The 26,936-nt window shown below is 33.8% G+C and overlaps 1 protein-coding gene and 1 long non-coding RNA gene across 15 annotated transcripts in view; one reads left to right on the forward strand and one right to left on the reverse strand.

Annotated features, from left to right (window-relative positions):
* pde4ba (phosphodiesterase 4B, cAMP-specific a) overlaps positions 1-26,936 on the reverse strand; it is a 331,706-nt gene that overhangs the window by 21,607 nt on the left and 283,163 nt on the right. The gene's annotated exons all lie outside the window — the stretch shown is intronic.
* LOC141386302 (uncharacterized) lies at positions 18,178-23,146 on the forward strand. 2 transcript variants are annotated; one of them, XR_012408014.1, is made up of 3 exons: positions 18,178-18,464; positions 18,560-18,724; positions 21,376-23,146. It is a non-coding gene; the product is annotated as an uncharacterized lncRNA (long non-coding RNA). The 2 variants fall into 2 exon arrangements; XR_012408013.1 differs by having other exon boundaries at positions 18,184-18,464; positions 18,560-18,730.

Raw genomic sequence — 26,936 nt, forward strand, 5'->3', positions numbered from 1 at the left:
GTAGCGATTTGGGTCCGAGAAAAGTACACTATAAATTATAAATGTATTATTATTATTATTATTATTTTAACTATTACTTTTTTTTTTTTTTTAGATTTTTACCAAAATAAAATATGATTACGCCTTGGTTTCTAATTACTTAATTAGCAAAGTGATTAATTAGGACTTTTCTTAGAGAAATGTCTTGTCACTTAAAAGAAATAATGTACAGTTTAGAATATAAAGTCATGGTGCAGTGGACAAATATTGTTTATGACTCCCATGAGCTTGGAGGACTGCATCCATACATCTCTGCAATGCCTCAAATAACTTATTAATAAAGTCATCTGAAATGGCAAAGAAAGCATTCTTGCAGGACTCCCAGAGTTCATTAAGGCTAATTAGATACTGTAGGTCATTTAACAACAGTGGTTTTCTCTGTAGCCAATAAAAATAAATAAAGAGGATAATAATATTTACCCGTCCATCCCCAATGCCAACTTAAAAGCAACAAGATGTTTTCCAAAAGAAAAAAAATCCAATAATGCAATAAGAAATACTGTGAAAATTTCAAGATCCTTGCTCCATTAATAACAATAAGTTTGAACTGGACTTCATCCAATGTTTAGATTTTTATACTAGAAATGCATTACAATTAGCAGATATTTAATAAAAATGCATCAATAAACAAAACTTTTAAAATATACTTAAAAAAAATTTCTTAAACAATCAACCGGAGAGGCATAGAGAAAAGATACTATACATATATATTCCTGCAGTGGCTTGCTTTAAAGAAGCGGTTTTAGAAGTAAAAAGAGGGCCGCTAAGTGCGAGCACATCTGTATGCTTCTGAGGCGAATGTGAACAGTGCCTGGCCTTGGTGTAATGTTAGGCTGTGTGTGGGTGCCAGCGTGTTGGCATGCGGTTGCTGAGGATTTCGAAGTGGTTTGTAGTGCATTGGTATCCAGTTGCTAGGGCGTTCTGGGTGGTCGCTAGGTGGTTGCTTACTGACCTAAGTCAAAAGACCACCCTCGAGATTTAAAGAGAATCTGCTGTCTAGATAAAGGCTTTAGGAAATATTAACAATTACATCTCAGGGTCAGTTTAAATAAATCATTAATTTAAACAATTATTAAATCATGCACGGAAGAGAAATCAAAACAAATGTAATACAAAAGCCGCTATAAATGATGCTGTAAAAATCAGGCCAAGACACAGAATAATTTAATCCTGAATAAATCTGCTGCATTTAGTCAAAAATCAAGGATAATTATAGACATGTCATTGATTAATTAAGTCTATTTAATTACAAATAAAAAAACAGATATCCAAATTTCAAGATTAAATCTTAACATTCTAAAATATAAACATAATATTGTTATTGATACAAGTCTATCTATCTGCATTAAGGATGCAAAAAAATAATAATAACAAAAAAACAAACATACGCAATTTTCAAGGTCAAGTTCTAATCCTACACAACATTACCACAAATAGATGAACTATTTCTTAATTAACTTTGGTAATAAACAAAGCATACTATTGATGCATTAGACCTAATTAATGGCAGAACAAACAAAAAAGTTAAAAAGGAGCAAAAATACAATAGAATTTAATTAAATTAAATAGAAAAAAAATTACACTTTTAATGTTCATTTTTTAATAATTCAAAACAGAAACATTATTTTAAGAGTTTTACAATGTTTTGACATTTATTTTTGTTGAATACAATATGAAAGCATGGCCAAACAAGACATACAACAGAATATATTCAGTGGTGGGATGGATAAATATTTCTTAATAACAACATTGTTACATTAGATCAACTGAATTGCAGATTTAACCTTTTTTTTTTTTTTTTTTTTTAGAAATAAACCTGTGAAGTTCCTTAGAAAAAAAATGTCTAATGGATTACACACCAACTTCATCATCAATATAACTTAACTGAAACATTACAGTAAAAAGTTTGACCTAGTTAACTTGATTTGTTTTTGCAAAGTACAGTCATGACATACAGATAAAATGTTTTATGAATTTATGAACTCTTTAGTATATGGCCAGACTGAAGAGGTGTTGCTCATAAAAGTCTGGGGTCTGAGGTGCTTAATAATGTTTGACAGGATCAGTGAGTGTTTGACCACATGTGCGCAAGAAGGCTTTTTCCCCATTCTCTTCTATAAACACACACAGACACACACACACACACACACAGACACACAGACACACACACACACACACACACACACACACACACACACACACACACACACACACACACACACACACACACACACACACACACACACACACAAATTGAGCTCATTCAATTACTAACACAAGCAGAATAATATGATCTAACTAGCTGCTATTATAAATCAAAACAAGTATATTCTATACACAAACAAGAATAATGGTCAAATAAAACGTTGAACCATTTAACCACAATTATTTTAAAAACAAAAACAAAGCAAAGCAAAAAACAAAACAACTAAACTAAACTAAAACTAAAACTAAGCTAAACCAAACCAAAGAGCATAGAATCACCAAGAGGTGACACTCTAGTGCAATTTGCGAAACAGCCACTAGATGGCGGCCATTTTATGAATGAAAACTCCAATAGAACAACAGCATATTAGAAGTCTGTAAAATAAACTATTTAAAGTGCTGATGATTGTCACAGTAATTCTTTCAGGTAGCATCTCAGCTTTATTGCGCTTTTTAAGTAAATAAATAAAAAAGCAAAGCAGCTGCTTGCCATCGCGAGAGCAATAAGATCCAATAGACAGCTGATCTCTTTCACTCCAAAATGGCAGAATCTGGAGCTGTTGCTGTGCGCTGCTGTTGCAATGGAACGTTTTACTGAGTGTCACCTCTTGGTCATTTTAAGCTCTTTTTTGACCAAATTAAACTAAGCTAAGCTAAACTAAACTAAGCTAAGCTAAGCTAGGCTAGGCTAAGCTAAACTAAACCAAACTAAACTAAAATAAGCTAAACCAAACCAAGCTAAGCTAAGCTAAGCTAAGCTAAACTAAATTAAACTAAGCTAAGCTAAGCTAAACTAAAAAGCAATTTCAAACATAAATATATATGCAAACACACTGTAAAAATAAAACAAGCCAGCCTATTTTTGTCGCAGATTTTTTTTGTTTATTATTGTTTGTATCACAAATTAGACTTATTCTTCCAGAAACACAATTTAAAAAAAAATTGATTTCTGATCTAAAAAATTGCATTTTTTCTTTATAGAATATTTTATACACGACATAAATGTAATGTAATTTAGTCACATTATTTAAAAACAGTTCTCAATAAGAACTATGTTTGAGATAAAATCCCAGAATTGTTAAAAAATTGTTTCTTTATTTCAGAATTGTGAGATTAAAAAAAACTAAGATAAAAACATTTATCCTATGCCATAAACAAGCCTATTCACAAACATTGGTTAATTCTGCTGTGGTCACCCCAGATTAATAAAAGGACTAAGCCGAAGAAAAATGAATAAATAACTAAATAAATAACTAAATAAATAACTAACTAACTAACTAAATAAATAAATATATAAATAAATAAATATTTTTCTTCCTTACAAATTGCTGTTGTTTTCTAATGTAAGCCTTAATTATTCAGATATGTCATACAATAAATACCACATCTTTGTGTGTGAAGAACCTGACAACACCAGTTCATGTCAAGAGTAGAGATGTGATTGACAGACAGACAGATTGATTGGTTAAGGTTAAAAAAAGAAAAAAGAAAAGTGATTGAGCCTTATTTTCTCTGAAATCTAACTTTTTAAACTCCTAATTATGAATATCTTGTGTTAGTCAGAATTGTGAGATAATAAAAAAAAATGTAATATACTTTCATCGCTTTCTGTTTATTGAAAGGAGGAAATAAGATTCCATAAGTATGCGAGTCTGCATCATCTATTTCCTAGTCAGCACCTCTGTTTTCTTCTGTCATAAACCTTGCCATTATCATTCCGATATTTGACGTCACAAGTGACACTTCTTTTGTTTGTGTGAGGAGCCTGACGGTTCAGGTCAAGCGTAGGTGTGGTTTTAGAAGAAGTATAAGCATTTACGTTTTGCAGCCACAGAATGGGTTTGCATGAGTGTCGTTTAAAGTCACGTCAAGTCGCAAATAACACATCATGTCTTAAAGTCGTTTGAAGGTGTTAAAGTGCGTGCATGAGCTATCGGATGTGGTGTGTGTGGTAACAGCTGTGTGTCTCTGTCTTCCTGATACGTAGTATTGAGAATCAGATTAGGAGCATGTGCTCACATGTGTCATTTTTCCTTTCTCTCATTCCCTTCATCTCTGCCCCTCCTGAATTCATGAGCAGTGTCTCAACGCTTAGTCAAGCTGTGGAAGGATAAACTATAGCATTTCCAATAAAGAGGAAGCATGAAGTCTGACGTAAGCTCAATTCTCAATGGGCCTACTAAGAATTACACTTCCTCTGGTTCTGATTGTAAGATGAGAGAGAGATAGCGATAGAGAGAGAGAGAGAGAGAAAGAAAGAAAGCAAAAAGAAAGACAGTTGGGGAAATTCTGGAAAACCTTGTTTGTAGCCAAAGGACATTGAGAAACAGCATAACAGATGTGTTTCTCTCTCTCTCTTTATACGAATAGGGGGGGGGGGGGACTGAAATCAAGTAAATACAGTATATTGTAGATTAAAAACAGTTATGTGCTATTATTAAGCGATTACAGACTTTCAAGAAAGTGGAAACTAGAAAAATAAACAATAATTATAAAATTATTCTCAACTAAATAATTTAAAAGTAACACTTTGCAATAGTCTGTTTACTACAATAAACACTAAAGAGTAGTGATATAGGGTGACGCAGTGATGCAGTAGGTAGGGCAGCAAGAAGGTTGCTGGTTCGAGCCTCGGTTGGGTCAGTTGGCGCTTCTGTGTTGAGTTTGCATGTTCTCTCTGCATTCATGTGGGTTTTCCTCTGGCTTTGGGTACTCTGGTTTCCCCCACACTACAAAGACATGCGATACAGGTGAATTGGGTAGGCTAAATTGTCTGTAGTGTATGTAGTGTAGTGTGAGTGAGTGTGTATGGATGTTTCCAGAGATGGGTTGCAGCTGGAAGGGCATCCACTGCTTATATATGCTGGATAAGTTGGTGGTTCATTCCGCCGTGGCGACCCCTGATTATAGTCTGACTAACCCGAAAAGATGTGATGAATGAATGAGTAGTGATATATGCTGAACATGTTAACAAGAATTGCTGCAAAAGTACATTGTTAATGTTAACACATTAGAATTTTATTAGAATTTAATTTAATAGAATGGATAAATAAATTGTATATCTACAGTGCTCTGCATATTTATCTTTTAATTTATCTTTTAAATCAATATTTTTAATAAGAGGGCATACAATATTATATTTGTGCATATACATAAGATTAGTCAGTACTGAAGCCAAATCTGGAGCTTATCTGACACAATAACCTACTAAAATAGTGCAAAAACTAGTACAGCCAAAATGTATATGCTATAGAAAAATATTAAATACTACTTTTTAAAAAGAGGGGGGAAAACTCTAGAGAAACAAAAAAATAATAATAATTAAATGTAGTAGAAATTTTGTAGGTTTTATTTAGTTTTTTGCAATATTTAGCTTGAATTTAAATTGTATTATCTTACAATTTCAAAACTTCATGGCCTATATTCACTGAGAAATGGATAAAATGTTGATTTCCAAAAATGGTATTTTTTTGCACTGTGTAATTTAGTGCTCAGCATAATTGAGTATACCTCTCACAAATCTCTCTTTTAAACTAACATCATTTATATGCTTTACAATAATACACTTGCGCTTATACATATACAGCATGACAGTAGCAAAGCCAAAACTAGAACTAATCTAACAACAACAACAACAAAACAATTTAAGATCAGAAGTTAATATGTTGGGGTTAAATATTAAATACAATTTTAATAAACAGGAAAAAAAAACAATAAAAACATAAAAAATATCAAATTAATAGAAATTTTGTGGTTTGTAATTTGCTCTCACAATAATTCATTTGAATTTAAATGTGTTATCAATCTATTCCTTAAATTGTTCGGTGAACAAAGTCTCATTTTAATAAGTAAAATAATTAACTCATGGAGTTAATTCATGGTGGGTAGCGCGGTCACCTCACGGAAAGAAGTTTGCTGGTTGGAGCCCTGGCTGGGTCAGTTGTCATTTATGTGTGGAGTTTGCATGTTCTCCCCAGGTTCGCACTATAGGTGAATTGAATTAACAAAATTGTCAGATTAGTGTATGATTAGGTGTGTGAACTAAAGAGAGTATGGGAGTTTCCCAGTGCTGGGGTGAAGCTGGAAAGGCATCCGCTGCATAAAAAACTAATGCTGGATAAGTTGGGGGTTCATTTCGCTGTGGTGACAACTGATTAATAAAGGGACTAAGCCGCAAAGAAAATGAATGAATGATTGAGTGAACTGTTAAATAAATCTTTTTGTTTAAACACACTAAAATGTATTGCCTGTATTCACTGATAAACGAATAAAAAGTAATGTCTTTATTATTATTATTAATATTAAATAAAATCTTTGTTCAAATGTACTAAAATATAATGGTTTTATTCAATGAGAAATGTATAAAAATATTCATCTTCAAAAGAGGGTGTACTCATTAATGCTGAGCACATATAGTCAGTTAAGTAGGCCCACAAACAATCTGCACGCACGGAAATTCAGCAGATTACCACAGATTTTTAGCTCATCATTGAGTCTATGCATTTACTTTTGTGTAAATTTATATTTATTCAGTTTTTAAATTAATTTCACTTATATTTTGTGATATAATAATAGTAATATAAAAATGTTTATATGATTTCTTTACAATACAGTCTTGTAGTAGATATATTATATAAGAGACTTGCTTTGTTTACCAAATATGTGGATCTAATTGGATTTGCATTGTAAACATTAAATAAAAGTTAAAAAGGTATTATTTTTTATTTGAAATATTAAGTTTTTAGTTACGCATAAATCCACAGATTATTATTTTTTTTTTTACAAAATTCCCCACAGAAATAGCAAAAATGTCCGCAGATACTGTCTGGCCCCTAAGCCCACACAAAATCTGTGCGCGCAGGATTCCGCAGATTTTCCGCAGATTTTTTGCCTATCATTATTTCTGTTTATTTACTTGAGTAAATGTGTGTAAACTTATATTTATTCAGTTTTTAAATTAATTACAGTAATATTATTGACTAATATGAAAATGTTCATCTGATTTATGCACAATGCAGTTTGTAAAGTAATATTTTTTGTGTTTTAGTAGATATATTATATGAGAGACTTGCTTTGTTTACCAAATAAAGTGAACCTAATTGGATTTGCATTTTTAAAATTAAATAAAAGTTAAAAAGGTATTTTTTATTTATTTCACATATTAAGGTTTAGTGTTATGATACTTCCGCAGAAATGTGCAGATGTTTACCAAAATTCTCTACAGAAATTGCAAAAAACATCCGCAGATTCCGTCTGGCCCTAGTTATACCGAATGTTAACAAATGATACAGTACAAAACAAAACAAATGTATACTTACAATTAATTTAACACTCCAAGTAAATAAATCTTTGTCTCATTTGTTGTTGTTGATTTTAGAAAGAAAAGTATATATTTATACTCATATCTATACTGCTGGCCAGTATACACCCAGAACGGTGTGAACCTAACAGTGACATATTACCCAACACCTTATTTAGCAATGCTTAAGCACGTGAGGACAAAAAGTGCCAATGGGTTTTGACATACTGTCAAGTTTTTTTTTGCAATCTCCAAACACTCAAACAAAACTTAAAATACAACACACTCAATTCTTGGCCTAAAGTGACACTAAATAATCTTTTTTTTTTAAGCAAATGTGAAACAAAGATGACACTGTACTCATTTATGATGCAAGAACCTCTCTCAACAAATGCAACACACTTTAAATGCAACATAAAGCATCATACAACTATGCAACTGGACATTCCCCCACTTCATTTTATGGGGGTTTTGTCTTAACATGGCCATTTCTGAGAAGCTCGGCACTGGTCTGAATGAAATGTTTTCCATTAGGAGGCAGAAGCCACTGTTTTGGCTCTGAAGACTTCAACAACAGACACATTGAATAAACGTAGAGCGCTGGAAAAGACCGCAGTCAGACGACCAGACCACATGAATGGGAGTCCTTCGCACAAGTTGAAACGAGCGCTTGTTGAATTGGCCATCTCAAACCACACAAAGCACGAGACTTTGAAGCTGCATTTTCAAAAGAGAAATGGGCCGCCAACGAGCAATGAGTTTTACTGAGGGCCAAGTATCTTTCACAAATAAATTAAGGTTCGAATAAGTTCAAAATAATTCAGCTGCATCCAACTGCAGTTTAACACGGTCTGTGATACAAACTTGGCGCCGATTTCAATGCGTGGGTGTGAGAGAGACAGGGACGAGGCAAAATCCTCCCAAATTACAAGGTCTGCGTGTTGAAAAACAGCCCCCTCGGTCTGTCTTTCTCAATCACAAAGCTGCCTGTCTCCATCTCCAGAACTCTTCCAGAATACACTCCGCTCTCATTTACGAGGGGTACGCTTTAGAATCAAGAACTAAAGCTGGGCAAAATAGCTGCCAAGAGCGAAATTATAGGATAGAGCATGGCACGCAAGCAACCAAGCAACAGTGGTCTGAAACTCCTTCCCAATCGCTATCCAAACCCTTCTCCTCATTCTGAACTCATTCGTTTATGGTCTAAATTGCCCTTCACCGCTGCATACATCTGCTTGCCCCAGGCTTAAATCTTTGCAGTGGTTGCGCTTCATTTTGATGGTTCCCTTTAAAAATTATCTTGGTTATAAGTAATGTTGCAATTGTAAAACTTGTAGCCAAGTATTAGTAAATCTTTAGTTTACTAATTCAAAGTCTTCTTCTGTTTGGCTGATTTTTGCATGATTTCTAGGGAACATCATTGACAGTTCATATGCAAAAAACACAATAAATTGAATTTTAAAAAATGTGTATCGATTTAATGGTCATTTTTGCACATTTTCTTGACAGTTAAATTCCAACTACAGTTGACGTCCTCTTGAAATATTACCCCCCCTCCCCTTCCATGTGACAAACATTCATCAAGATTGTCTAAATGTGAGATACTTAAAATGTAAAGTTCAAGACATAAATTCAAAAAGAACAAATCCCTTTTTGAGACAACTCGCGGTTCACAAGTTATATTAAAGAATCATTCAAGAATGAACCATCACTAATAAACTATTTAAAAGATGCTTCAGGCAACATGTGAAATCTGAAAGAGATAATTATCTTGTTTGTTGACTGAATATGGTAATAATCCATGCCTGGCTGAATTTGAAAGGTTTCAGTTCTATTTTTTTCCTGTAAAATACCTAAACAAGAAGGGGATATTACCGTACCTGCACACTGTATGTGGGCAACTATGGAGGAACATGTACATTTGATGGACTGAACGTACTTTAATCTGTTTTTATCAGTTTTTAATCACTTTTATTATTTGTTTTTATTTTCTGATGTGTATCTCTCTTTTATTCCTGTTTACGTAAAGCACTTTGAATTGCCAGTGTGTATAAAGTGTGCTATATAAAAAACTTGCCTTAACTTGCATTGCTTTGCCAGACTAAGGTTTAGTAGAGTAAAATACTGTAAGTTGGCATGTAAATGGAAAGCTACATTAGGAAAGTAGAGTGTCTTTCACGGGAGCAAATGCATTGTTGGTAAATTGTAAGGAGACAATCTAGTAATACTCTCATGACTTCTAACCAATGTTGCAATGTTCATTTATGATTAGGTCCAGCAACATAAAATATTAGGCTTGCAGTTATACAGACAGGGCAGTTATGAAGTTAAAAATCAATTGTGAATGCACATTGAGCTAGAAAACATCTGTGGACATGGACAAAAGCTGCATATTTGGCTCTAAAGTTGTGGATTCACTCATGAAAATCTATTTAGTTTAATAGGAATCCATGCAAATGAAAATTCGATGTGCAGATAATTGATGTCAACATATAAACTTTGTAGTGGATTCAAGCTGGTCACAAAGATGTGCATGCGCCTTGCATCTGTGCATCATACTGACCACATCTCTATTGTAACCCCAGCATTGAAACCTTCATCATTGTGCTGAATAAAAAATTGATTTTGAAGAATGTTGGTAAACAAAGTTGATGATATCCATTAAAAACAATTTAACTTTCCCTTTAAAGATCATAAGTCTTAATTGTGTTTTTTTTTCAGAAGATAATAACATTGAGATAAACATTCTGTGATAATGACAGCTGTTTGCGTAGCTTCTCTAAGACCTATAGCCCTCTGTAGTAAATGCTGCATGTAAAAACGCCATATTTAATAACATGTTTTTATTTCAAACTCACTTCATAACTTTAGTTGAGTGTTTGAAATAAATTGAATCCGTAGTTGTGGGATTATTACTCATGCTGCATCAATTAAAGCAGTTAAATCTTCTGTTTATAATGCAATGCTGTTAGTATTTCCTTGGTTTCTTTTTAATGGGTGTTTTCAAAGATTTCACATGAGAGCGCCTTTCTGGAGTTCAGATGAGATTTGCTATTGATCACACAACTGCACTTGCCTGACAAGTTGTTGATGACAATTTCAGCCTTGCTCAATCAGGTTTGCACTTTCATTTCGATTAATCACCCAGCCATAATTGAAAAGGCCCTGTTGACAGTGGCATTTGGAAATTTCCAAATTTGCTCCGAATTGATGAGTAACATTCCAAGAGTCAAGTCAGTTCATTGAGGGGATCGGGGGTAGGCGACCACACAACATCCAAACTTGTATTCACGAGGCCCTAGGCGGTTAAAGCGAACATACACACACAGGGAAAGCTTTGTCCTTTCACCTGGCCTGAACCCTGCCACCAAAGTCTAGGGTATTGACAGACCTCAATAGGGCTGTTGTCAGTACCTCTATGACCCATTCCAACCCCATTACCATAGGCTAGGAAGCCAACATAACCCAATTAGCTCTAACTTTTGTCAGGTTTGGTTTTTCTTTCACTCCTACCATTACTGGAACAGCTAATGGAGATTCCTAAGGCAATATGGGGTCAGCGGCGCATGATGATGTGTGATGTTAGATGAAATTCAGCATGGTTTTAATGGATACCATCTGGACTTTTAATGCTTTTGGGACATGGCCAGATTATGGGCGAAATCAATTTTGAAGTAACCGTTATGATGTCCTACCCTCAAGGGATGAGTATTATGGGCTCATGTTTGTCACTGTACATCACTGATACTTCATTCTGAAACTGAATGTGACTTGCAATTAAAATGTGATTGTTTTTGTAACTTTACAAAACTGAAAAATTTCCCTTTGGCTGCATTAAATTCACAACATCAGGAGTCATTGCCCTTCAAAAGCACAAAAAAATGTCATTTGGATTTCACCCAACATTTCAGTTCACGTGTAACTTCAGCTGTGTTCAATAAACAAATCCATATGAATGAATGAACTGGGGTGGAAAAAAACTGTGGTGGAGGGGGGATTGGGAGGAGACCACTCATTACCAGCTGAAAGTCGAAAACTATTTTACAGCTCACATGGTCATAAAACAAACCTGCGGACATCATGCTCACCACCACTCAGGTTTTTCTTTCCTTTCGATCGTCAGGGAAACAGGATGGATAGGATATGTTAGGTGCACAGGAGAGGAAAATGAAAAGATTTATGATCAAGTCAGACATCAGCATGTCTATAGCATATCATCCTAATCACCTGTGATTTCCCATAATGCGATAATGTTAACCAATTAAATAAAGGTTTAGCTACTTACTCTTACTTGCAACAGATTACTTAAGTTCTTACATATTCCGAAGTCTTTATCAGGGTTTCTGATGGTTTCACCAAGTCAAATTTAAAACTTTTTAGGACCATTATGAAATAAAATTTTTACTTATACAGGGTTAAACTCTAAGGTTTCAAATTTAGTTATTTCTTAGCCATATATTTCAAATAGTGTCAAAACAGGCAAACTATAGTCATTTACATTTTCTCAACATATTTTCTATAAAACAAGACATTTTTTTAAAACTATAATAAACTAAATTTATGCACAACAGACTATTCAGTTTAGTGTCCTCACCAGGTAGCGAATGCATAAGATAAATACATGAAGAACCTTTAAACAATTATTTTCGTGCTGATGTCAATAGCCTTGTGGTTAAGTGTGCTGATATACAGCACTGAGGTGCTCACGGCAACCTGAGTGCTTGATGTCCTTTTCCGATCCTGCTCCACTCTCTCTCTGCTCCCCTCACTTTCCTGTCTAAACTTTACTCTCCAATAAATTAGTAATTGATGCAAGGATGTAAGATAATGAAACTACAGTACATTGGTCAATAGAGTTAATAGACCTTTGACAAAAGTTTGGGGTTGCACGGTGGCTCAGGGGTTAGCACTGTTGTCTCACAGCAAGAAGGTCACTGGTTCGAGTTTGTATGTTCTCTATGCGTTTGCATGGGTTTCCTCAGGGTGCTCCGGTTTCCCCCACAGTCCAAAACAGACATGCGCTGTAAGTGAATTAGATAAGCTAAGCTGGCAGTATGTGTACGAGTATGTGTGTGAATGCAAGAGTGTACGTGTGTTTCCCAGTACTGGGTTGTGGCTGGAAGGGCATCTGCTGTATAAAACATATGCCGGAATAGATGGTGGTTCATTCCACTGTGGCGACCCCTAATAATTAGGGTCTAAGTTGAAGAAAAATGAATAAATGATGAATTTTTTAAATTATTATTTTTAAATTTGAGATGGTCTTGGCCTGATTGGGTAGCTTCACATGTACATAGGAAAATTAAGACCGGCTTAAAATGATGTTCAAAACCTGTTTAAGACCTACAAAGCATAGTTTCAGTAAATTTAGGACTTCTTAAGGCCTAAAATAGTCTTTTTGAAATCTATTTTAAGACTTCTTAACACCCAGCGGACATCCTGTAAAAGCATTTTTATGAAATTCATGGCATTTTTCACATGTTTGTGTATTTATAATTGTTCAAGATAAAACAAACCCTATATCATTCATTCAATTTCCTTCGGCTTAGTCTTTTTATTCATCAGGGGTCACCACAGCAGAATGAACCGCCTTATCCAGCATATGTAGAGGATGCCCTTCCAGCTGCAACCCAGTAATGGGAAATCTTCAAACACACTCACTCACTCATTTACACACGAACACTACGGCCAATTTAGTTTAATCAATTCCCCTATACCACATGTTCATTGTGGGAAAAAACAGAGCAAACCAGGGAGAACATGCAAACTCCACAAAGAAATGCCAACTGACCCAGCGGGGACTAGACCCAGCGACCTTCTTTCTGTAAAGCGACACTGATCCACTGTGTTGCCCAAAACCCTAATCAATAAAAGTAAATACTATGAAATGTAAATCAAACAGCATTAGTTCAGGCATATCATGCAACCGTATCTAAAAAAAAGGAAATATGTTATGAGAGAAGTTTACACTTAACAATAATAATTGTTTATGACTCTGGAAGTTATAACTACTTTTACATTCTTATGCCACATTTGTTATTATCAGACTGCCTAAGTAATCACACGTGGAGTCAGCATCAAGACTTCCCATTCACTTTGAATGGGTCACGTCAGGCGTAGCTGAACTGCATTGTGGATCCATCTGTGCCGTTTAGTGGCGTTGCTCGCAGCAGAAGTTGGGACTTTCTCAACTTTAAGCATCGACGGAAGCATCAGCCAATCAGATCGCATGCAAATACACCAGCTCAGATAGTAGCCGATTGCTGACTAATTTCAACTTCAGACACGCCCTCTATTAAGTGTTGACGTTGAAACGCAGTGTGAATCGAGCGTAATGGCAGTGAATATAAAGACCCCAAGAAAAAATAATCCTCAGTCTCAGAAAACATTTGAACAGATTTTAAATTAATAATATTTAAAATTTATATCTTTCATGTACACTTTGGTGACAATCATGTTATAAAATAAATCTACACTAACAATATGCGAATGAAGCATGTGAAAAAGTGACACGGGTATGACCCAAGTGCAATATTACACTGTTAAGGTGGTTTACAAGGACATGCCCTGTGTCATAACTCACAACCTAAAAATTATACATAATGATATAATCTTTTGACATTCAAAATTTGCCATAAGTTTGCTGTAAGGGTTGGGTTAAGTGGTAGGGTAAGGCCATATAATAGGTTTTTACAGTATAAAAAAACAATACACCTATGGAGAGTCCTCATAAACCACATGCACATGTAAGTGTGTCTGCAAATGTTAGATCTGGCTGGGTCTGTGCCAACCTGAGATTTCTGTCTAGTTTAGAACAGAATATCAAAACAATGACGAATTTGAGAATCTTTTGTGAGTGTGTGTTTTGAAAAGCATTATTCACGTGAGGTTGTAAAAATATGGGTGTGCGTAATGAATGAAAAAATATTCTTTCGGCTGAACTAATCCTTTAATCAAGCTATGAGGAGAATAACAACACGCTGCCTGATGTGATGCATCAAGTGAACGTTTCTCATAAATGGATGTGGAATGATTGTTAAAAAGACAAAAGTCCAACAACCAAACCAGTTAGTTCACCTGCATCGACATAAACAACTTCCACTAAGTTGACTCACACATGTTTGTATTTGTGATTTATTTCCCCATTCTGAAAATTCTGAGAAGGAAATAAAACCTCGAGCCAGCAATGTCATTTTCATCTCGGTTCTTTTAAATAAGCGAAGACTGTTTTCCCCAACTGTCCACGGGAGATTTAAATCTGATTAAAATACCCAAACAAAAGCATCTACTCCTAACTCTTTCTCTCTCTTTGAGCTTATTTGAAGACATGCAGGCCATTTGGCAGGGTTGTTGGTTGGGGAAGGGCAGTTTGTCTGCTTTATGGCTGTGCTGACGTCAATGGCATAACTCAAATAGTTAGCAGGGTGCTTGCTCCCAGCCTTCAAACACTGCACCACAGCAGAGCCAATGTGAAAACCCGAGACAGACTTCTCTGCACTCACATCTGTTCTTCTCATCCAAAATCACTCATCCCAGATTTGTCTACACATTAATCAACACTGCTGTCTGAATAAAGCCGGCTGCTGGAATCGATATAACACACAAAAAAAAGAGTGTGTGCCTGTTTGTGTGCATTGAAAACATTAGATAAGTGAATCTTTTTCATTTGAGATTTGAAAGCCTATAAATTGTCAAAAAGACTTTGCTTAAAAAATCTAATTCATTCTAGCTGGCTCCAACACTTGACAGAGTCTCTGACCCTTTATATCTCCATCTTTGTCACTTAAGCCCTGTGAGTAAAGATAGCAGTGTTTTTCAAGCATTGACCTCTTGTTTCTATTGGCTTGAGGGACTGGGCTTCGACTTGTAAAGACTCTAAAGTCATGAAGATAAAAAGCTTTCGAGGTGCACTGAACTCTACACAACTGCAGAAACAAAACGAAATGGTTATATTATTACAGGCAAATTATATGAAAATCAGCAAGCCAGATCTGGTAAACACACTAACTGATTCTACTCAAGATCTGCAGTAAATAATTTAAGACCAGCAATATATAAAAAGCTATAATAAAAAGACCAGCAAAATTTAAGGAAATAAATAGATCTTTCTGCATAACAGTAACCAATGACTACATAAAAGATGAAAAAAAAAACACTAAATAAAGACCTAAAGTAATGCTAAAGTTTAGTAAAATCTATTATTTTCAAAGAATTTGCAGCCAGTGAAAAAATAGAGTCAATTACAATAAAATGTATGTACAGTAATTATGTACTACATCATTTCAAAGCATTGTCAATGACTTTTTTAGTTTCCTAGTCAAGAAATGTTTTTATATTTACATATTTCATGACCAAAGGATCCCTGTTTAAAGTCTTTGCCCACCCAGTTCTTATGTGAAACTGAGACTAACGGCAGAGGGTCTGGACTCCATCGAAAGCTTAATTGTGGAAGGACCGCCCAGAAGGCCGTATGACTGACAGGACAAGCGACCAGTCACAGTTTATTTGTCTAAGCACCATGTTTTGTGGTATCAAAAATTCAAATTAGTCTCTGTAATAATATGTGTCCCTACAATAACAAACCCATGTGCGTCAGAGTCTCAAGCGATACGCTTTGAATCTATGTTGTGTACGTCAAACACTTTTGAAAAATGTTTAGTTAATCCCAATAAACATCATTGTCATATGCTGAAAAATCCCAGCTTTCTTATTCACAGTGATGTTTTGATGTCACATCTTTCTTTTTTTAACTTCACTGCTAATCCTGTAGATCTCTGCGTATCGTATGAAGTTTTTAAAACTCCAAAGTTTTTCCCATTTTCTGTGCCTTATACATTTTCAGATAGCAGAAAGATATGATTTTTAGAAAAACAGATTTTTTTACAGAAAAACAAAAACAAAAAATCCTTTACCTCTAAATCATCAGTAGGAGGTAAACAGATCACATTAAACATGCAAATGAGGTCATTCAAATTCATACAAATTAACTACCAATATGCCAAAATGTAATATTGCTTATTACTGTTATTATTTCTTATATAACTGTCCATGAGAATGTACTGGTCACTGATAAAAAAAAAAAAAAATGCAGCATGAGGCATGCAAAGCAGAACCAAAATTACTTTCAGAACACAGATGCCACCCACAAAACATTTTATGCAAATCATATTTGCATACTTAATACCATTTAATAATATCATTAGTTCACAACACATTATACTCATTTGTAATATATTTGACAATTACAATTGTAAATCTATATTATATTCTTATATCTAAACAGTATATTTATTATTATTATTATTATTATTATTATTATTATTATTATTATTATTATTATCATTATTATTATTAGTAGTAGTAGTAGTAGTAATCGTTTTATACAAACATTACAGTTTTAATACATTTCTATTTAAAATAAAATATATTGTAAAGTTAAAATAAACTAAGTTAACTTTAAGCAATTTATTTTGGTGCATTTAAACAAAACAGATTATTAAACAGATATATTTATTAAAATACTATTTTAGTCACCAAATATATTTAGAAATAGAAAGATAATGCAAATAAATTCAAGCAAAATATAGCAAAAACAAATTACAACCTCCAAAATTTCAACATTTTTTTTTCAATTTATCGTTTCTTTTGATTTTTCCTCTTTTTAAATTTGTATTTAACATTTTTCTGTAACATAAATTTGGGTGTAGTAGTTTTGGGACCGATATCTTAAATTATTTTGTTAGATAAGCTCCAGATTTGGAGGCTAATAATTCAGATTTCAACTATATATGCAAAAATATAATATTGTATATCTTCCTATTAAAATATAAATTTAAAAGATAGATTTGTGAAGGGTGTACTCGTATATGCCAAGCACTGTACATGTAATCAAATACATGAGTATTATATATGTTATATACATATTACACATTATTTAGTTCAACTTAATTGCAGTTTCTACAATATATGTCAACATTCACCAACAAATTGTAAACACATACACAATGAAATTTGTAAAAAATACCTTGTATTTTGGTAAAAACATTTTTTAAAGCTTCTATAAAAGTACAACACATTCAATTTGAAGTAAACTGATAGGGAATGCAGAGTTATGTAATATTCCATAGAGAGCATAAGAGTTTGTTATGCTCTAGAGATATATCAGAACAGTTTAGGGGCACTGTGTCTCCAAAGATCCATAATAGTCCTTCAAAACGAGCATGTGAACAATCCAAGCTGACGTCAATGGTTAAGCGTACCTAACATTTATATAGGCATTTGAAAACGCTTGTCTTTAGACTATGGCAGCCAGGAGGCCTGTTCTTATCGCTCATACCATAATTCTTACATAGTGGAACAATGCAAGTTGAATATAAGAGTTCAAAGTGAATCCAGCTGCTGTTAACAACCTAAATAAAAAAATCATAAATGCCATCAGCTAAGATATCAATCCATCAATACACAACCCATACGGTCGTGACGCACTTAGCGCGTTACAAAACTCCAACAATCCCCTATGTGCAAAAGAAAACACGCCCCTCGCTAGAGACCAGAGGTGTTTGAAAATATTATTGATGATGTCACGTCGTCTCTAGGGGTCTTGGATGTATAAACACGGCGCGGGGCAGGGATCTGAGGCCAGTTTGGCAGGCAGCAGTGGACCAGGGGCTTTGGGAGGAGAGTGTGGCATTCCACACTTTCACACACTGAATCAACACACATTCTAGACATCAGTCAGGCAGTCAGGCTGTGATGACATGCACACATTTCACACAAACACACATCAGTTCAGTCAGCTAGTGCTCAAATGCCCAAGACAAATGCAGATACGGTCATGTACACACACACATACACACACACACAAGGCTCGAGAGAAACCGGGCTCCAGACTCTACTGCTTCACTACAAGGCCCTTACCGAGGTAAGGATGTGGTGTACTTAAATATCACTGACCCATCGTGGTCTTCCAGCCTCAAAGGCTTCCATTCGCTTGACGTTTTCCCACTTTATTGCCAGGCCTGGCTGGTTTGGGTGGGCTGTTGCTAGAGCTGTTGCTATGGCACTCCAGTCTGAGGTAGATGATGAATGGAAATCATTCGACCAGAAGCACCGTGCTGTTTTCGAAAAAAGGGCTTTTTCGAAGTCTGCAGTTCCTCTTCTGGAACGAATCTGGTCAAAGAGGTTTTGGTAGATATGTTGATGCATGTATAATGTTTGAGACAAACTAGGGACAGGGGATTTCTTTTTAAATATGAATTTGTTTAGTGACAAATTAAGAGTGCAAAATAGTAAATATTTGATATTATTCATATTTTGTTTTTAGATTTATTTTAAGATTTAAAACTCATGACACAATCAGGACTGTTTTGACCAGAAAAATACACTAAATATTTTTAGAAATGGAGTAAAACTCTGCAAGACTTAGTTATGTTCCCCAATTTAGTCAGTTATTTAGTTTGTTTGTTTAATTATACATTTACTTATTTATTTACATACTAACTAACTACCCTGAGAAAAAATAATTTATGCAAAATTGTTTTTGCATAAAACTATTTATATGCGTTGAATTTGGGCTGTGCGATTAATTGAATCGCAATTGCAGTTTGAAACATTGCGAATAGCTAATCGTGAGAGGCTGCGATATGGAATATATGTATTATTTAATTTCCCCAACCCAGAGCAAATGTGAGACTGCCGTCTGTGTGTGACAGTCTTACTAGAAAATTAAGTGAGCACACTTTTGTTCTGCCCAATCAAAACGTTTCAATCTGCCTCTTATCAGTTATGTTAGTTTGCTGAGTGCTCTGTATTTTTATTATAATTATTATTTTGTTTTTATAATAAGCTACACTCCTAATTTGAGTTGAACTTGTTTACAGAAAGGTAAGGTAATTTTATTTGAACTTACTGCTTGCTCTAGAGAAAAATTAGTGTTTAATTTCTCAATATTTAAAAACATTTGAATAAATGTTGAAGTTAATGTCTTTTCAGCCTTTTTTTTAAACTAACACTCACTGCATTTTAGCAGTAAGAAGTTACAATACAGATTATTGAGCTGAAGCTTGACTACAAAATAAATTGTAAATCAAATCGAAATCGCAATATCTGTCAAAAAAGAACATTTCGCAATTAGATATTGTTTTCCAGAAATCGCACAGCCTTACGATGAATTTAAACAAACTAATTATATTTTGCAATTTTCAACCCAATTTGTTCGTTTAAATTCAGTCCAAATAAATTGCTTGCATCAATTAACGTAAAACCACTTAACGTAAAATAAAAACATAAAAAAATGAGTAAATCCAAGAAATCATCTTTGAATCATTTTTAAAATGTGTAGATATATCCAATGCAAATTTATGCACTCAGGTCATTTTGGACCCAGTTTTGTAAAGCTGCTTTAGTTGTCAATGATAATGATTATAGTTTATAATTAATATATATTATCTGTTTGTTATTATTATATTTTTTGTTCATTAGCCATTATATTTTTAAAAAGGTTTTGTAAAACAGGTTTAGCCCTTTTTCCATATCTCACACACTTTTATAACTGCCAAAAAACATGATTATGCACACCTATTAACACACTAATGCAGCATAAAACACTGATCACTTTTTGTATTTATTTTTTTGTTTATTTATATATTTATTTATTTAATTCAAAATCCTCTGAGTAATATGTTTTTTGTTGTTATATAAAAGTTTGGAGTAATTTTGTGTTATACATTCAAAATATTTAATACTAGTTATTCTCAGATGTTTTTGTATATATTGCATCAAATGTTTTTGCATGGTTCATGTTTATATATATATTGCATTATATATATATATATATATATATATATATATATATATATATATATATATATATATATATATATATATATACATATATATATATATTTATATACATATATATATATATTTATATACATATATATATATATATATATATATATATATATATATATATATATATATATATATATATATATATATATATATATATATATATATTTATATGTATATATAATATTATAAATATTTAATATATTTAATATAATATATTTTAATAATCAATAATGAGTAAACATAAGTAGTATTAAAACAACAACAAAAAACATTTACTTCTTTTTATATGCTTTAATGAGACTATGCTAAGCAGATACAATACAATATTAATTGAAGAACAGTTAATAGTCTGTTTTAGAAAAGATACTTTTTAATGTATAACCAAGACTGCATTTAAAGTTAACAATGTTACATAAAAATCTAATAAAATAAGCAAACATTTGCAGAGTGCGGTCTCAAACCACATGCAAAGCAACACTGCAAGGTGTTAACAGAACACAATTCAGAAATATGTGATGACGCACATTCTAATGTATGAATCCTGCATCGTAAAACAGATGCAAAACAACAGACATAACCAGGTACACATGTTTTTGCATATCCGTGCAAAACAAACAGGAAGAGTCTGTGTTACTTCCTACTCATAATCATAAAATGACTTCTTATGGTCTTTCCTGTGGCAAATGAGCATGCGAGAGGAAACACAAAGCTCATTGTTCGAGCTTGTTCATAATACCTTCACCTCTCATAAAGACCTTCTCAAACTCTCTTGTTTTCCTTTAAGCTGAACTTTATTCACATATCACTAGAAAATCAATAGAGAGAAAGGAAAAAAAAAAACATCATAAAGAATAAATAATGTATTCAGTTTCTTGTTGATATGAGAGGGAAATCTGAGCTTACGCCTCCAGCTAACCGAGAAATTAGCCAAAACATTTTTGCGGCCGCCAAGTTTTCCAAAGACCCCTTTCATTTTGCAGGATTTCCACTCATGCATGAACTGAACCTGCAGATTTACACGTGAGCCAATGCATCTCGTGCCATTCTGAATCCTGACCCCAACAGCCGTGACGATGACACTGACGCAGGTTGCAGCTCCCAAGGGTGGACCACTATAAAGCCCACCATTGTGACTTCCAGTGAAAACAAGCTCCAACAACACCCCTGCCAGATAATGCCAGATGGGGAGTTTGAATGTTTTGTCGGGACGCTAACTCTAAAATCATTAGCCAACAAAACCTGTGCCAAGGAAATAACTTCATGCTGCACACAACATTTTCATCGAAGATCACATTTCAGCCTGTCAATCCAGATCTAAACCATTAAGCCCAAACAAGCGAGCCGTTCCTCGAGCTCTGACGCAAAATCAGATTTAGAGGAGCTCTCGCTCTGATCTTTCTACTTTGTTAGCAAAAGCAGAAAATGCAACCGATTCAGGTTCTGCATGAATAGATTGCTATTGACGTAAGCATCGCGGATCAAAGCTGGAGTTTTGGGTTAAGCTTGAACGTGTGGCACGTGAACAACCTGCACACACATTCAATAACCTCAGCTTAAAAGAGCAGGGAGGACGACAGGTTGAAGGATTTCCCAGAAAACCTTCCCAGCACATTTCAACCTCATGCATCTGAAGCCTGTTCAGACTGACAGTGAGAGAAAAAAAAAAAAGAAAAAAACATGAGCAGATGAGATTTGTTTTCATCGAGAGTTCTAGGGTTATGGTAAAACAAGAAACTTTTAAGTGTGAGATGAGCTGCAATTTGATCTAGTGTTCTCAAAATTAAGAGAGCTTGTTTGCATTGATGAAATTAACATCTGAATGAGCCAAAACTTTCTTCAGTTAAGCAAAGAGAAAATTGAAGTACTTGCATTTGGGAACAGGGATGAGATTCTTATGGTGAATGCGTACCATAGGTCAATAAAAAATAAGGTCAAGAATCTTGGTGTTATTCTGGAGTCAGAGCTGAGTTTCAGTAGCCTTGTCAAAGACGTGACTAAATCATCATACTATCATCTCAAATACATTGCAAGAATTAGATGCTTTGTTTCCAGTGAAGACTTAGAGAAACATATTAATGCCTTTATCAGCAGCAGGGTGGATTACTGTGATGGACTCCTCACTGACCTTCCTAAAAAGCCAGTAAGACAGTTGCAGCTCATCCAGAATGCTGCTGCCAAGATTCTAACCAGAACTAGAAAATCAGAGCACATCACACCTGTCCTCAGGTCTTTACACTGGCTTCCAGTTAAATTCAGTATAGATTTTAATGTATTTTTACTTGTATATAAATCACTAAATGACCAAGGACCTCAATACATATGCCCACTGAATACAAACCTAACAGATCACTCAGATCTTTAGGATCATATAAGCTAGAAATTCCAAAGGTTCAGTCAAAGCAGGGTGAATCCACTTTCAGCTACTACGCCCCTCGCTGCTGGAATCAGCTTCCAGAAATGATCAGATGTGCTCCATCATTAGACACATTCAAATCAAGACTTAAAACACATCTGTTTAGCTGTGCCTTTACTGAATGTGCATTGTGCTACGTCCGACAGATGACACATTTATTTTATTCTTTTATTTTTCAATCTTTTAAAACCTGTTTAACACATTTTAATCTGTTTTTAATCACTGTTACTCTGTTTTTATTTTCCTGTTCCTTGTCTCTTTTATTCCTGTTTATGTAAAGCACTTTGAATTGCCACTGTGTATAAAATGTGCTAAATAAATAAACATGCCTTGCCTTCTTGTGTGTAATTCATGTACGTATGCACAAGAACGCACTTTTATTTTGTAGTTTTTCACTGTGCCAAAATGTGATGATTATAAAAAAGGAAAAGAATAAACAGCTCAACATTAATAGTCACTTTTAAATTAATATTAACAATAACTAATAAGAACAAAATACAAATTTATTTAGCATTTTTAACAAAGAAACTTGTAAATTAATATTAACAATAACACAAATCAATAAAACAAAATGCAAAACATGCTACACACACAGACACACACAAATTAATCCAATTAACTTAATTAACTGTCAAGTAACTCAATTTAAATCCATTGCAATATCAAAGTTTTGTAATAACCCCAGTAAAACTCTTAAGTAAAAAAAGAAAAAGAAAAAAGTAAAAAGTAAAAGCAAAACTTTTTTTCCCCAGTGCGAGATTATAAAGTATAAATAGAAAATATTAATAAAAATAAATAACTAAAAACCAAAGCAACTATGCAGTTTGAAGTATCTAGTAGTAGTAGAAACTGGAAACAAGTGACATTATGATGAAGAATTCAGCCTAAATATAGACCTAGTCAGCCATTACTGAAAGTGACAGAAAAGAGCTGAAGAGAAAAGAATTTCCCAAGGGGAAAAGGAAATGGATAGTTACTGGACACAAGAATGACTGCTCAGCAAGTGCCGCACAAATAAGCACAAGAGACTAAAATTGTTCACCCTGACTAGTCCTGTGACTGGAACTGCCACTGTATCTAGATACAGTACTGGAATAGAGCAAAGGCAGGATATTATCACCACGGCAACCCTTGTTTGATGGCTCTTTCAGGGTGAATCGCACACTGGTATCATTTTTAGATTAGAATTAATTGCACACTGGTCAAGGTGCCCTTGACCAGAGCTTCCTGGCACCACGCTTGGGTGGATCTGGCTGCTGGGAAAGTGTTGGATTCCCAAAATATATATCTAAAAGAAAGAAAATAAGAAAACAAAGAAAAAAAAAGTAAACACACCCCATCCCCTAATAATAATAATAATAATAATAATAATAATTATTATCATTATAATAATAATAATTAATAATAACATTAATATTAATAATAATAATAATAATAATAATAATAATAATAATAATAATTATTATTATTATTATTATTATCTTGTAAAATGTACAATAATGCTTGTTGTACAAATAAAGCTTTAACAAAAACAAACCAAATAATAATAATAATAATAATAATAATAATAATAATAATAATAATAATAATAATAATTATTATTATTATTATTATTATAAACAAAATAATAAAATGCTTCTAATGATCTGACACTAGGAAAGGGGTGGATTTCCCAAAGAAGAAAGAAAAACAACAAACAAACAAACAAAAACATTCTTTAAAGTAAGTTGAACAACAACAACAACAAACCATTTGATTACTAAAATTATTAATCTTGTAAAAAACAAAAAAATTAAAAATAAAAACAAAACACAACAAACCAAACCAAAACAAACCAAGATAAATAATAAAACAAACAAACAAACAAACAAAACATTGAGAGGTTCTGGCTAAATTAGACAAATGCTTTTGTCAGGTTGTGACAGATAAGAAAATTTTGAATTACAGTAAAGACTAATTACATCATTTTCTGTTTACAAAAGTGGGTGGGTGGATTGTTTGTCTGTTGGGAAATAAAAGAAACATTCAATGACATGCCATTTCATTGCACTCAGATGCTTTTAAGAGCTTGTTTTTGGATAGCAGTGGGGAACGTGATCCAGTCAGCTGATAAAAGCATTGCTCTGACCTTCTCTATAGTGCCCTCCACTAATATTGGCACCCTGGGTAAATATGGGTGAAGGAGGCTATGAAAGGAGGCCGCGTCATTATTGTTTAACCTTCTGATCTTTTTCTCAAGACGGCAACATAAAAAATAAAGACGTTTCATGCTTTCGATGACAAAAACAACCTGATTAAAACCATTTTCTGTAATTTCAGACATTTGTGGGTACTTTCCCCCCTCAAAACCTTTTAAACTATGTAAGGTGATGTCAGATATTAGTTTTGGAGACTTTCTGACACCCAGACCTAACTAACTTCTCAGTTCTCCAGCTGTGATTTTTTGGCCAAACAATCCTCCAGACACCACACTGATACTTACATAACATCTCCACTTAAGTGGAACTCACTAATTTAATGGAAATGGATATTTCTCAGGAATTTTGCTGTTTCCTTAGAGCCGCTTCTCATTTTGCAAAACTCATTTACTGTACATGTATAATCTTAGACACTTTTTATCCAAAGTGACCAATTCAATTCAAAGCAATTAACTACAAGTGAGTGTAAAGGAAGCCCTTCAGATAATCAGACATTAGCAATATATTATTCCTCTGAATCTTTTAAATTTGACAACTTTATTAATCCCACCAGGGGCAATTAAATTAGGGCAGTTGCTTTATGATACAACAAACACATAAAAAAAGTTGGTAAATTTCTTATTGCTTTTTTTTACGTGAAAAATTTACAAACTTGCTAAAGGTTTTGAAGCCTTTCAGGAATAAATGTGAATTTGTATCTATAAGAAAGTAATTGAATGATTTCTAACCTTCTTCCAGAGGGCAACAATACAAAAAAAGGCTTCAGAGGATGGGAATCATCTCCTATCACACTTTGAATTTTCCTAATCATTTGTTATTCATGTAACTGTGCTAGACTTCACAGAGGCAAACCAACAATCTTGGAGCAAGTCTTGACTAAGTTTTGAAGGCTATTTTTAGAAAGTGAGGAGAATCAGTGTAAAAAGGAAAAGCTTAAGATACTCTCAATACATTTAGTATAAAAAGTTCTCATTGCCTTTTATTCTACACAGAAAGAGTTAAGTTTGATAACAAAAATAAAAATAAAATAAAAAAGTGTCTGGTGCATATAGAGAGGAAAAGACGTAGATGTAATAATAAACTTGCCTAGATGTGTCCCAAATCACATACACATCCACACTTTTTCACCAGTTTGTTGTATAAATAGTGTAAGTATAGCGCACCCACAGTCAAAACTCTAATGTAGGACGCCACGCGCTCAATGGCCACTGCTTTGTTTATATATATATATATGTATGTATGTATGTATGTATGTATGTATGTATGTATGTATGTATATATAAATATATATATATATATATGTGTGTGTGTGTGTGTGTGTGTGTGTGTGTGTGTGTGTGTGTGTGTGTGTGTATATATATATATATATACATATATACACACATACATAATTATATAATTTTATTCATTCATTTTTTTCATATTTACCAAATGTGCCAATATTAGTAAAAGTCACTGCAGGTACTCTGTGCACACATTACATCTGTCAATCATGGGGCTTCTTGTACGTGCAGCATACAGCATTCTTATGTTGCGATAGTAGTTCTTAATGTGTGTCTCTAATCTTTCTAATCTTGCAGACATGTTTACATTTTCCAGAGGTAGCAGTAAGATGATCTTACAGTATGAGTGTGAATGTGTAGGTCAGCAAGGATGTGATAAGGCAAGAGCAGTGAAGGTTTCTAGTGCATAACCTTGTATTTATCATATCATTACGTTGGCGTTCTGCTTCCAGGCATCTTCAAAGTGTTAGGAATCATTTACAATTATCAGCCCTTAGAAAACTTCATTAAAGGGCTATGAAACCCCCCTCTTCCAGTTCAAATCTACCTCAGAATTTTTTCAAAAAATGCTTCATGATGGGTGTGGAGTGCTGTGGGCAGAGGGAGGAGTGGGTGTGGCCGGCAGAGCAGGGGAATAAATAAGAGGG

This window comes from Danio rerio, chromosome 6 (genome assembly GCF_049306965.1).
Source record: "Danio rerio strain Tuebingen ecotype United States chromosome 6, GRCz12tu, whole genome shotgun sequence".
Lineage (NCBI taxonomy): Eukaryota > Metazoa > Chordata > Actinopteri > Cypriniformes > Danionidae > Danio > Danio rerio.